The sequence below is a fragment of the Callorhinus ursinus genome, unplaced genomic scaffold (assembly GCF_003265705.2).
Source record: "Callorhinus ursinus isolate GAN/ISIS: 27379988/994484 unplaced genomic scaffold, GSC_fseal_2.0 scaffold19, whole genome shotgun sequence".
Taxonomy (NCBI): Eukaryota; Metazoa; Chordata; class Mammalia; order Carnivora; family Otariidae; genus Callorhinus; species Callorhinus ursinus.
In genome coordinates, this window is record NW_027397081.1 from 681,107 (window position 1) to 692,688 (window position 11,582).

Genomic DNA, 11,582 nt, shown 5'->3' on the forward strand with positions numbered 1-11,582 from the left:
AAAATTGTAAGTCAGTTCTCATTTGCCCAGAAAGCTAAGTGGTCAGGTCTTTTTAATGTCTAATTTTCTAGCTTTTCTGAACAAGAATGCACTTACCATCTATGGATTCTTTCTGCATTAGGTTCATTAGCATCAGTTCAGGCTGACAGGCAAAAATTAAACATATTTGAGGTGTGGGATATAGTAAGAACTCAAAGTACATTGTAGGAGTAGAAAGAGGCCATTAAAAAAGTCATGGGGACAATTTGCACCACAGCCCCTCCTTGGTAAGCCAGTGCGTTTGTTTGGAATGTAGACACTTGGCGAGGTGAGTGTGTGGGGGCGTGGTGGACATGAAAGACTGGGCATAGGGTGGGTCATTGCTTTGTAGAAGGAAGGAGTTTGGTACTGCTCAATGTGAGGGGAAAGATGAGGGGAGTCTACACAGGTCTGCGTGGAAATGTCCACGTCACTGGTGGGCAGTATGTGACCGACCCCGCAGTTCTGGAGGGTCCATGTCCTCAGGTTGGCACAGAATGATGAAAAGGCTAGATTTCACATTGTGGGTGCTGGTTGGACAGAGACATGGGGGTCACGAGACCACATACCTTTCCAGAAAATCGTGACATTTGGACACTCCCAGCAGTGAAACTGGGGCTGGAGATAATTCGACCTCACAGGACGGGGGTGAGGGGGCTGGGCGCTCCAGTGGCCGCATCCGGATTACGTAAAGATGGGGGTGGGGGGCCAGGTACACGTTGGGAAGAGAGCTGGGTATGGGAGAGCACTCAGTTTTGCTGATGAAACTCCAACAACATGTGTATCTTTATCTTTTATCTCTAATATTATAACAGTCACCTTTTTTTAAACTTTTATTTGCATTTATTTTATGCAGAATTTACTCCCGGACCCTAAGTTTTTGTTTCTTGGGTTTCTTCTGGGATGTCTTTTTCTTCTGTGCAACCTCCTCCTCTGGTTTAGGAACAGTCTGTTACCGGTCAGGATCGTCTCCGCATGGCAGGCGAGCTCATGTGTGGGTTTGTCCGACCCTGAGCCCAGTAAGTTCTGCACCATATCTTGGGGGCTTTGTTCTCCTGGATGTGCTCTGGGACCAGAGAATCTACATCGAAACCCTGAGGTTCAGCATGACTCTGCAGTACAAATTTAGCACTCTTTTTGGGGCCACCAACCCTGTGTCCAGCCACCCCGGCCTTGTGTGCAGCCCCCCAACCTTGTGTGCAGCCCCGCCAGCCCTGTGTGCAGCCCCCCCAACCTTGTGTGCAGCCCCACCAGCCCTGTGTGCAGCCCCCCCGACCTTGTGTGCAGCCCCGCTAGCCCTGTGTGCAGCCCCACCAGCCTTGTGTCCAGACCCTGGCACACCTTCCACTCCACCTGGGCACTGATAGGACGGCAGACGTTGCTTCTGCAAAGTGACAGCCTTCAGAGAGTTGGTGGTTTTTTGGATCTGCATACCCTTGATGGCCTGGAAGGTTTCATGTGTGTTATTAAAGTGAACATGAAGATTTGGACCTCTTGATTTGCATGATTTTGTGGGGTTTTCTGGGTCAAGTGAACAGCAAACCATTTTTGGAGCTCGCCTCCGGCGGCTTACAGGAAATGGTAATAGTCACATTTCATGGGTATCCCCTGCTTCCAGTTAGCAGCTGAGTGTGTTGTCCGACATCTGGTCAGCCCATGGCCCAGCTCACAGGAAGCTCAGGGCCTTTGGGGGGAGTCCTTTCCATGTCTGAACACTTCTGTGGTTATGAAGTGCTTTATATTACACTGAAATTTTCATTCACTCACCAAACAAGTATTTATGAAGTGTCTGCCGTGCCCCGGGCCCTGGAGATAGGGGGTCCTCGTGTTCGTCACACTTCGCTTCCAGTGGGTCCAGAGACTAAGTGAATGAAAGGTCCTCTGCCAGGTAGAATTCTGGCAATACTAATCTTAGCAAATGCTAAGAAGGAAAGTCAATATGCCTCAGGGCGGAGTAAGGGCAGGAGAGAGAAGTGAGTAAGCTCTCAGCTCCTAAATGTCTGTGGTGATGAGTGTGAGCGGCGGGGTTGGCATCTGGATGGTGTGGAGAGACTGGCCAAGCAGGTAGGGTAGACCCTCCAACAGCCCGGCGTGAGCTGTGTGAGTCCACTTACACACGGATTTTTTTCCATATAGTCCAGTAGGTACTTTCTCGTAGGATTTTCTTAATCACATTTTCTTTCCTCCAGCTCACTTGACCGTAAGGATATGGTACATAACACACACGATACGTGTACGAATCGACCATTTATGTTACGGGTAAGGCTTCCGGTAAACAGTAGGCTATCAGTAAGATTTTGGGGAACCCAAGGTTATATGGGATTTTTGATGGCAGGGGGGTGGGTGCCTCTGATCCCCACGTTGGCTGAGGGTCAGCTGTATAAGGTTGTGGGTTCTTGTGACTTCCAGTTCTGTCCCCTGGGCCAGGGAACTGCGGGGGCCGTGCCAGGCAGGAGTGGCAGCAAGAGCAGTTGGCACCCAGCCACGGGGGCAGAAGCCACGGGACGCAGTGCCAGACCGGTGTCAGCCCCTGTGGAGACCTGTCCTGGTCACTAGGAGGAGAGGAAGCCAGCGGGGTGCCACCCCGGAAGAGGGATTTGCATGGGCGTAGGGTTCCAGTCGCTCCAGGAAGCAGAGACTGTGGTTTCCATGACCACGCTCCTGGGGCTGTATGCATTTTGGGAAGCACGTTACTGGGGCTGTACTACAAATCACGTCCCTGCGATTCTGTGCTTGAGCTGTTTTATGCCTCGGGGAGGTCAGTGCAGACCTCGTGTCTCAGCTGCGTTCTCAGAGGGTTACCTGTTTGACCAGCTCCCAATCTGGGGTTTCTGCCACTCGTAGAAAAGGAGGAGCAGCATCTTCCTGCTCAGCCTCCAGTGACTCCTAATTATATTTCACTAAAATATTGCACAGACACATGTAAGGTCAGACCCAGAGGCATCATCTCTTTAGAGACACCTTAAAAATCTGCCGGGAGAAGAGAATCTATTTGACAAACATCAAGGTGGATTGAGCATCAGATGAAACAGTGCAGCGTGGGGCACGGGGCTGGCTCAGCCCGTGCAGTGTGCACCCCGTGATCTTGGGGCTGTGAGGGTGAGCCCCACGTTGGAGGTGGAATTCACTTAAAAAAAAAAAAATCAGTGCCACTCTATGCTGTCATCCAGCCAGCTTGTGTCAATTTTGCCAGAAGGAGAGTGTGATGCATGGCCAGGTGCTCTGATGAGCGTCAGATTTGGGCAGAATTACCACTGTCTCAGCAAAACAGGAACTGGGTGTGTCAGGCCTGGGCTGCTGATCGATGCTTACTTTTCTGAAACCTTGCATACTACCCTTTGACTAATTCCTAATAGACTCTTGCTCAAGATGATTATTTACTCTGAACTGTCTGCAAAATTTCCTTTCTTTCATTTTTTAAAAAAATTAGAATGATCGCTTATTTTCAGTTTTTCTATTAGCCTGTGTGATTTTTACAAATAACTGTGTCGGTTAAATAATATCTTTTTCGTTTGAAAGTCATTTGTTCAAGACAAGAAACAAACAGGTTTTAGAGTTGCTGTTTGCTTCTTACAGCCTCCATTATCTGGCTTAACCTCTGTGTTCTTTTTTTTTTTTAAGATTTTATTTATTTGAGAGAGAGAATGAGAGACAGAGAGCATGAGAGGGGGTAGGGTCAGAGGGAGAAGCAGGCTCCTCGCTAAGCAGGGAGCCCGATGCGGGACTCGATCCCGGGACTCCAGGATCGTGACCTGAGCGGAAGACAGATGCTTAACCAACTGAGCCACCCAGGCGCCCTTAACCTCTGTGTTCTTACACACATTTGTCCCATCCTGTTCCCGCCAAAACCTGGCAGGGGGGTTGGGCTGGACCAAGTAACCGCTGCTTGAAGAGGGGGCCAAAAAGCCAGAGGCAACGTGCAGTGGTCTTAGCGGAGAGCGGTGAGGGACGGCGAGAGGAGTCGAGTGAGTGTCCATCAGGAGGCGTAAAGAATGGAACGCACAGCAAGCAGGTCAACACTGGGGCTCCAGAGCGAGGCAGGACCAGCAAGTACGGCATCAGGCTCTCGTGTCCGATTCCGTTACTGCTGGGCACGGGGGCTTCTGAGTGCTCGACAGGTGGCTATCGCCCCTGAAGCTCTGAATTTTTAATTTCAGTTTCATTTTAACTTATATTGAAAAATTTAAATTGAACCAGTGTAGGATATTTTTTTTCCATTACCTACAACCCTATTGTTTTGATAGGAGTGCATTTCAGTTTAAGTGTTGAATCATGGTGTTGTGTGCATTTTGGGCAGGTGTCTTCTTGTATTCCACGTAAATACATCACCAATCTGGCCGGTGTCAACAAAATGATCAAAATGATGTTTCCTACACAACAGTGTGATATTGTGATGTGATTATCTGGATGTTTATGCAGACCACACGGGTTAGAGTGATAGCTATGTAAATTGGTAAATAGATGGATATACTTATTATTTTAATTATATTATTCTAATTTTAAATTTAAGTACTGACAAAATTTTAAGTTTAAAACTAGGGCATACTAATGATGTAGAATCAAATAGACATGTAGAAGCCAGTCCCACAACCAGAGCAGGAAAGAAAAAAAAATGGCTGATAAAAGATAGGCCTCAAATTTCACAATGAACGGCAATAGTCGTTTGTTGTGCAAAGCAAAATGAAAAAGCTGTTTGCTTGATGTGTACATTTTCCCTAAAATAATAAAGTACATGACATTAGGGACATTTTCTGCAGCTATGTAGTGAGTTTGATGTTTCCTCTTAATAGTCACAAAAGTTTTGAAAAGAATAAAATTGTTTCCTGAAATCAGAAATAAATATCCAATACAATTTTTAAAAATTGCATTTAACCGGATCTGAGCTTACAATTGAGCTGGATGTTAAATGGCTTAGATTCTTGCCCAGGAAAGAAAATAATCTTTAAAGTTTATTTGTTATATTTTTACTTTTATTTATTTATTTTTAAGGATTTTATTTATTCATTTGAGAGAGCAAGAATGAGAGAGAGAGAGAGAGAGCACATGAGCAGGGGGAGGGTCAGAGGGAGAAGCAGGCTCCCCGCTGAGCAAGGAGCCCGATGTGGGACTCGATCCCAGGACTCCAGGATCATGACCGGAGCCAAAGGCAGTTGCTTAACCAACTGAGCCACCCAGGTGCCCTTGTTATTTTTTTAAAGTAATCTCTACACCCAACGTGGGGCTCCAACTCACAACCCTGGAATCAAGAGTCACGTGCCCTCCTAACGGAGCTGGCCAGGCGCCCCGAGAAAATAATTTCTAGATGGCAACATGGTCAAAGCAATTATTACGTCAGTGATCGAAATGTTGTTATAAAATTATTGGGAAAAGAGTAAAAATCGTATTTTACAAAAAGCAAACTGTCTTCAGAGGAATCACCAAATCATTGCCCATAGAGCACAAGCCTTTTTAAAGAATTTCGAAGATCAATTGATTCAAAATTTGTAAGATTGCACACACTTTTTTTTTTTTTTTTTAGTTTTAGATGAGTCATGCCCAATTGATACTTTGGGTATATTTCATCTTGAAGGACTTCCAAATTTATGAAGAAGTATTCTTAACACACAGACTAAAAAGTCAAACTCTGACATAGATATATTTGAAACTTTCATGACTATCAAAAAATTTCATATAAATATGGAAAAATATTAGTTTCTATCTAACAGCTTCAGTTTATTAGGTCAAAAGTGTAGATTCGTAGGAATTTTAAAACAAGACACTGATGTTTCCCTCATTGCTTTGTTTCACCATGTGATCCATATTGAAAATATTTTTTTGCTCAGTTTTCTGAGTCAGACTCATGGAAAGTGTCATGGATAGTTATTAAAATTGTTCAATCCATACGTACAAATGCTACGAATCAGCCTCACTTGATGGAAACTGTTGCAGGAAGTAGAAGACACCGAATGGGATGGTCTTGTGTTGTTTATCGATGTCCATTGGTTGACTTGTAAGAGATTTTTACAGAGATTTACGTTATTGGTAACTCCAATTCAAGATTTTCTTTTTTAAAATATTTTTTTAATTTGAGTATAGTTGACACACAATATTATGTTAGTTTCAGGTGTACAGCATAGTGATTGGACACATTGGTACATTGCACTGTGCTCACCTCAACGTAACTACCATCTGTCACCAAAAACACTATTATAACATCACTATGTTTCTTGTGCTGTGCCTTTTATTCCCATGACCAGTTCAAGATTTTCTTGAAACAAAAGAATGTCTGCTGAATTTTCAGTTATCAAAGACAAAAGTTGGCGGTATGATTTCTGTGTCCTCACTCATCTCACACTGCATTTGGGCAAGCAAACCTTGAAGCTCCAAGCAACAGAAAGGCTTATTTGGAACCTAGCTCTATAGGTATGAGAATTAACATAGATACTGAAATTTTTCATAGTATAAGTCAATAATGGCTTTACACATTTTTCTAACATGAACTAATACGTAGAATATTTTAACCATAATCAACAGGGTTATGTAATTGGCTGGAAAAAAAAAAACTATAAAGGGGCATCTGGGTGGCCCAGTTGGTTAAGCATCTTGACTCTTGATCTCAGCTCAGGTCTTGATCTTGAGGTCCTGAGTTCAAGCCCCATGTTGGCCTCCAGACTGGGTGAGGAGCCTACTTAAAAAAAGTAAACACTGTTATTAATACTAAATTTAGAGTTGCTTTTCTTTTGTTTTACCCCCAGCTTTATTGAGATGTACTTGACATATAATATTGTGTAAGTTTAAGGTGTACAACATGATGATTGTGTACAATAAGGTTAGTTAACACATCCATCCCTTCATTCACTTCCTTTTTTGGGGGGGTGGTAGGTGTTGAGAACATTTAAGATCTACTCTCTTAGTGACTTACAAGCATATGATACAGTATTGCTTTTTTTTTAAGATTTTATTTATTTAAAAGAGAGAGAGAGAGCATGAGCTGGGGGAGGAGCAGAAGGAGAGGGGCAAACAGACTCTGTGCTGAGCATGGAGCCCAAAGCGAGGCTCGATCTCATAACCCTGAGATCATGACCTGAGCCAGCAGAATCAAGAGTCAGGAGCTCAAATGACTGAGCCACCCAGGCGCCCCATCGATACAGTATTGTTAACTGTGATCCCACACTGCACATCAGATCCTTAGGATTTATTCGTCTTATAAGTGGAAGTTCATACCCTTGCACCAATGAGGAATCGCTTTTCATTGTATGCAGTGAACTGTCACATTAGTGAATTTACAAAACTGTGACAGACATAGTTTTGAAATTGATATCCTTTTTCTTTTAAGGGTGCCAAACATGAGAGTTTGTTTTTACTGCATATCATTTGCATAAGAAAAAATATTTTTGAGAACTGTAAGGCATTGTGCAATCATCAAATTATTATTATTATTTAAAGATGTATTTATTTTAGAGAGACAGCGTGCATGTGCAGGGGAGAGGGCAGAGGGAGAGGGAGAGGGAGAATCTCAAGCAGACTCCCCACTGAGCGCAGAGCCTGACTCGGGGCTCGATCTCATAACCCTGAGATCAGGACCTGAGCCAAAACCAGGAGTCAGAGGCTTAACCGACTGCACCACCCTCAATCAAACTAATTATTAACTGTATACTTAAGATAGGTGTACATGTAATCTAAAATTTAAAAACTAGTTCAAAGAGAATGAATACATATTTTAACATGAGCTTTTAAATATGGTTTATACTTATAGTTTTGTTTGTTAAAAGTGTTTCGAATGTACTGCTGGAAAGTTACTCTTTATAAATGGTGCTGGGGGTAATGTCAGGTTATAAACTGTAAAAACTATTTTCATGGAATTAGAAAGCTAACATGATATTCAAACTTACTTGAATCAGTTTTCAATTCTCACTTAAGTTTGATATAATGTTAGTAATCTATAAAACATGTTTTGTTGTCAACAAAAATCTATGGAATTCAAGGTGTCCATGGTACGAGATCAAATCTCTGAGTAGACCCAGATGGCTGGACCTGGAACTAAGGTAGCTCAGTGTTAACCAAGGTACCATGTCATCCAGTGGAAACCTTCTCTGTAACCTTGTCTTTTGAGCACACTGCATACAAAAACTTGTAAGGATTGGGCATTCAGTTCTTTCTGAGATACACTGCCCTTGCCTGTTGTCTGAGCATATAAACCGAACATCTCCCATAACCTGTCTTCAATGACGGCTTCATGTCTGTCGATCTCATTCCCGAGAATCCCTGTAGGCACATTAGCAGTGGTTTCATCTATCATTAGTGAATCAAATTCTTTTTATTTTATTTTATTTATTTATTTGACAGAGAGAGACACAGCGAGAGAGGGAACACAAGCAGAGGGAGTGGGAGAGGGAGAAGCAGGCTTCCCGCGGAGCAGGGACCCCGATGCGGGGCTCGATCCCAGGACCCTGGGACCATGACCTGAGCTGAAGGCAGACACTTAATGACTGAGCCACCCAGGCGCCCCAAAATTCTTTGGATTCTAACAGCCTTTCATGGTCTGCACTACCCTTCCACCTGGTGGCAGGAAGGTCGTCCCACACTCTTCCAACTTGACCTGTCCACCCGGATTGAAAGCTGTAACAGTCACGCCAGCAATGGTTAGTTCTTCTGAAATGGGAGCTAATGTGACATGTTGTACAAGTCTGCCATCTTTTAGCATATGTAGCAATGTTGTTTTCTCACACTAAACAACCCAAAAAATACCAATTTGCCAATTTTCTTATATAATCCTAAAAACTGTAGCATACTGCTGAACCCACTATAAATTCACTCAAATATGAAGAACATATCCAAATCTTATAGGGTCCGTGGTTGCAGAGAATGCAATTCCTTGTTTGGTGTTGGTGCTATACACTCCCAGACTGAACTGCAAAGCGTGATGACCACTGGATATGCTTTTCCCTCAAAGTCAAATCAATTTTTAGAAAAGCTGAGTAAGTTTTGTCACTGTGAATGCAAATATTAAAAGAAAATAAACTTCATATTTGGTTTAGTTATTTGAAAGTTTTAAGTATGTTTGGAACAACTTGGGTATGTGATTCTACTTTTTCAACTATGAATTTTTTTGAAATCTAATAGAGTTCAAGTATTTTGATGTAAATTTTGCATCTGGGAGACTGTTTATCTTTCCTTCTCTTCTGAATGACAGCCTTGCTGGATAGAGTATTGGCCGCAGCTTTTTCCCATTCAGCACTGTGAATATCTCATGCCACTCTCTTCTGGCCCGCCAAGTTTCTGCTAAAAAATCCCCTGCTAGCCTAATGGGGTTTCCCTTGTACGTACGTGTCTTCTTTTGTCTTGCTGCTTTTGAAATTTTTTCTTTATCACTACTTTTTGCCATTTTAATTACATTATGTCTTCATGTGAATCTGCTTTTTTTGATTTTGTTGGGGGTTCTCTGTGCGTCCTGGATCTGGATTTCTGTTTCCTTCCCCAGATTAGGGAAGTTTTCTGCTATTATTTCTTCACATAAATTTTCTGCTTTTCTTTTCTTCTTCTGGGACTCAGGTTATACAAATATTATTACATTTGATGGAGTCACTGAGTTCGCTATGTCTATGCTCGTTTTGCTTAATTCTTTTTTCTCTCTTTTGTTCAGCTTGATAACTTTCCATTACTCTTTCTTCTCAGTCACGAGTTTATTCCTCTGCTTCTTCCAGCCTGATGTTCATTCTGTCATTCCTTCATTCCGTCAAGAGTGTTTCTCATTTCGTTTATTGAGCCCTGTATCTCTGCTTTGTTATTCCTTATCTCTGTGTTATGGGTCTCACTTGGGTCTTCCACTCTTTTCTCAAGTCCAGTGAGTGTCCTATGATTATTACTTAAATTCTCTATCAGGCATGTTACTTATATCTGTTTCGCTTAGATTTCTGGCTGTGACCTTGTCTTTCATCTCATAAATTTCTCTGTTCCCTCATTTTGTCTGCCTCTCTGTGTTAGGAAAGTGAGCTGTCTTCTGCACTTGAGGATGATGACCTTATGAAGAAGAGGCCCTGTAGTGCCCTGCTGTATGGTGTCCCCTGTTCCCTAGGGTCTGGCCCTTCCAGGAGTGTCTCCCGGGTGTGCTGCATGTGTGCTGCTGTTGTGTCCTGCCTGCTTTATCCATCAGGCCAGTCGTCTGCAGAGGCCGTTTACCTGTTGTGGGCAGTGTCTGGTCCTTGACCTGAATGTGGCAAGGTTACTAAGGATGCTCTGGTCTGTTGTGGAATGAGGCCTGTTGCCATCACTACTGGAGCAGAAGCCCAGCAAAACTCCCAGGTTGGGAGACATGGTGTAAGCAAGGGTTTGGGCCAGTCTTGGGGGAACGACCTGCTGCTCTGGGATTGAGGCAAGGGTGACTGGGTGGAGTGGTTCCATTGGAGTGTGGGGGTTGGGGGGTTGGTTTATACAGGGGTCTCTGTATGAACGCTGTCTCTCTGGGACACTGGGAGATGAGCACATAACCTCCTTACTGGGTGCCCCAGGCACTCTTCAGATCGCTGTTTCCACAGTGTATGTCTGCAGGCTGTTTGCTCTGTCTTCTCTCCAGGAGTAGCGCAGTGCCCTCTGGGCTCTCCCCAAGCCCAGCCTGCTGACCTTTAGAACTCCAGGCTCGAAGCCCCGCTGGTTGCAAGAACTCACAAAAATCAGCCCCTCTCTTTTTCCCAGCAAATGGCTTTGGGGACTCCTTTTCCCACGTGCTCCCCTGTGTGCTAGTCTGTCTTACTCTTCTCTGTGACCCCAGCTCTCTCCCTATGATGGTGGCTACAATCCCTTTCTTCCCCAAACTGTGTCTCCACACTTCCTACTTTCTTTGATGTGGCCTCTTCTCTCTCTTTAGTGATGGAGTTTGTTCTATCAGTCTTCAGGTCGATTTCTGGGGTATTTAGGATGATTTGGTAGTTACCTAGTTGTGTTCATGGGATGAGGTGAGTCTAGGGTCCTCCTACTCCACCATCTTCCTAATTCCTAAATTTAGCATCTGAATTGAGATGTGCCATTAAGCATAAAATACATATGGATCTTGAAAATGTATTAAAAAGCAAAATATTTTTGTATTGATTACATGTTGAAATGATAATAATCTGGATATATTAGTTTAAATAAAATATATAATGACAGTTTCACTCTTTTTACTTTTTAAAAAATATGGCTACTAGAAAATTTTAAAGTATATATGTGGCTCACATATTTCCATTGGACAGCGTGAGTCTGAGGCTCTTGTCCCAAACAGTCTAGGAGTGTCTGTAACCCACCTTTCATACATACACGGGCATGTGTAACCAGAGGCAAGTGGACAGTTTTCACCTTTACATTCTGTTGGATTATCAGCTCAGAAGTGAGGTGCAGCATTGTGCTAATGCATGTTTAACAACTGGCTCTTTGGGGTAAAAAGCTCTGTTTTGTAGCTTTATCCAATTTCCACTGTGTCAATACTTCCACTGAGGCCCATTTCAAGCTACCGACTGGAAATCACTGGGATTGGGAGGATATACTTGGGACTGACCCTCGCCAGCAGGCGATGGCGGCTTCGGCACATCACTAGTCACAACTGTCTATTA

At 43.4% G+C, this 11,582-nt stretch overlaps 1 pseudogene; it reads right to left on the reverse strand.

The window, feature by feature from the left end:
- Nucleotides 1-8,053: 8,053 nt before the first annotated feature.
- On the reverse strand, nucleotides 8,054-8,829 carry LOC141374605 (small COPII coat GTPase SAR1B pseudogene; annotated as a pseudogene).
- Between the last annotated feature and the right edge of the window lie 2,753 nt (nucleotides 8,830-11,582).